This window comes from Daphnia magna, linkage group LG9, assembly GCF_020631705.1.
Source record: "Daphnia magna isolate NIES linkage group LG9, ASM2063170v1.1, whole genome shotgun sequence".
NCBI lineage: Eukaryota > Metazoa > Arthropoda > Branchiopoda > Diplostraca > Daphniidae > Daphnia > Daphnia magna.
Genome location: NC_059190.1, coordinates 4,317,062 through 4,319,728, shown reverse-complemented (window position 1 = coordinate 4,319,728; position 2,667 = coordinate 4,317,062).

Below are 2,667 nucleotides of genomic sequence, written 5' to 3'. Positions count from 1 at the left end.
CACTCGTTTCGACTCTGGGTTAGAATCTTTTGAGAGTATAGTAGATGCATCAGGATTGTCAGAAGAGAAAACTATCAAAATTTTGCGTGTCAAATCGACCGACAGAGCTTTTTCCGTCATTCAGGCCCTTTTGAAAGATCATCCGCATGATTATGATTCGGTCAAAGAAGCTTAGCTTGATCATTTTCATGACGATGAAAACTTTGACTTATATCTTAATAAATTTAACAAAGCTAATTGTAAGCCACGCGAAAAAAGTCGTGGACTATGCCCTTCGGCTACAGGAAATTTTGAAGCATGCGTTTTCTGTAGGTAACTATGAAAAGTCCTTTGCAATTATTTTAATCCAGAAATTTATTTAGGGGTTAGATTCCATATTGCAGGCAAAAGATAAATATCCGGAATTTAGAGAATTTAACGAACTGGTCGCATTAACGCGTGTGGATGCAAGCAGGCTAGAAACGTTAGAAACCGATCAAGAAAAGCAGGAGTTTATTCGATCTATTGACGGCTCACATGACACAAAAAACGCGGAGTTGAAAAGCTCAAACAGATGTTGATAGACCAGAAAGAAATGGTGAATAAGGCAGTCGCTAATATGCGCCACGAGGTTAAACCTGTAGGATAAATGAAAACCGAAAGCGAGCAGATTAGGGATGTCCTTAATGAACTTGTACAGAGCGTGAAATATTCTATCTTAATAGGAAAGACGTCTTCTACGCGTTGAACGCGTCGTTTAAGAAGTAGGTCTCGTTCCAAATGCCGACGGCTAACCAAGACGGTAATGTGAGACAACCGCGACAGCGTTTTTCTAACAATAGCGGCAATAAGAAATTTTCAAACCAGCAAAATAGGCCTACAAACAGCCTTAGGCCTACACAACCGTCGGTTATTTGCAATTTTTGTGGTTACCGAGGTCATGTGCAGTCTAATTGTCGCAATTATCAACGTTGATTACTAGAACAAGCTCAGCCGTCAGTTTGCTATTCGTGCTGTGGCATCGGGCATGGATCCAGTCATTATCCTAAGTTAAAAAACACCAATAGGCCTAACATTCCAGGTCCCTCTCAACATCAGGAAAACCAGTATGGATCAACTGTAGCTTCGAGTCAGTTGATGAAGAGTCTCATTTTAAATCCCGTCAAGTTGCAAAATAACAAACATTACGAATGAACCAACTCCTAGAATTCCATTTGAAAATATCCAGGTCCCATTACAAGCATTATTTTATGCAGGCACGTCTAAAAGTATTATTCATGAAAGATTATTTAATAAGTTGCCCCCTAGAGGTCAGGTGATCTACAGTCAACTTGATTTCGATTCACATGATGTAGGGGAGAAAAAGTTACATACGCTGGGAAAAGTGACTTTGCCCGTTGGATACGGAGATTCAATTTTAAGAAAGAATTTATTATTACAAATGGTTTTTCTGAAGATTGTATCCCTGGATGGGACGCAATTCAGAAACACGCATTTCCGCTTGATGGAGAAACCAAAAGCATTTATCTAGCAGGTGAGCAATGTCCATCAGCAGTTCCCTAGAAAAGGGATCCGGAAATGGCAGTTACGACGGTAAAAAAGACGACGCTATTTCGTCAGATGTCCCTCGTAATTGGGGGCCAATTGAATGGTTCATGTGTCTCCCAACACAGCATTTATATTTACACCAGTAGAAAATTTTCCGGCAGAAGTTTATATTGAAGAATTTATCGGAAAAGTATTGGGATATGGAAGCGAATGGGGAGGCCCCATTTGACAGCGCCCATATAGAGTAACTAACAACCAAAGGAAATTATTAGAAGACAACGTGCAAGAAAGGCGTGATGCAAAGGTCATCCGATACTCGCAGCATGATCTATAAACTGGAGGTCGAAGAACTGTCGTCTGCTAGGGCTGTTTTGCTCGTCTCGTCTGCTAAACCTTGAAAAAATTTGGGGCATCCGCTAGAGGCACTGACTACCTGGGTTAGTCATCATTTTGCCACGTAAACCATGGAGATTGACGGCTAAGGGGTCTCAGTTCGTAGTTTAATCATCGAAAACATCGGTTTTAAGCTAAACTAAATACAAAATAATTCATGTTGTTTATCTATTTTTCAATATCCCATGTAATCAGCTCTAGCTTATTTGTTTTCATTCGATGTAAGTGACACTATGAGCATGATATGTGAATCCCCAAATCTTATGCAGTGCTATTATCTCTTAATATAATATTTTAAGATTTCCTTGCAATAGGACAAAGAAGATGCCGAACCGTGGTTATGTCCTCAGATGTAAATCTGGTTTCCCAGATTACTCAAAATATCTTGGTAAATTTAGCATGTTTAGTGCACCTAAGGACGGAAAGTTATTAAAGCGTTATTGAAGCGGGAATGAATTCATCCCCAGGAAGGGAACTTTGAAACCTTCTTCTAAAGTATGTTCACATCATTTTGTTAGGGACGAGAATTAAAATTTTGCGTCTATTATAGAAAATTGAATATCATTACAAAGAAACACTGTTTTCCTATTTCACGCACCAATGAAACGTTAGACAAATTAGACGGAAATTTTTTTTTTCACTACTCTTGATTTAGCCTCCGTATACTGGCCAATCCAAGTTCATGATCCGAATATTGAAAAAACAGCTTTTGTTGTTGAAAATAGTCTTTATGAATTTAAAATAATA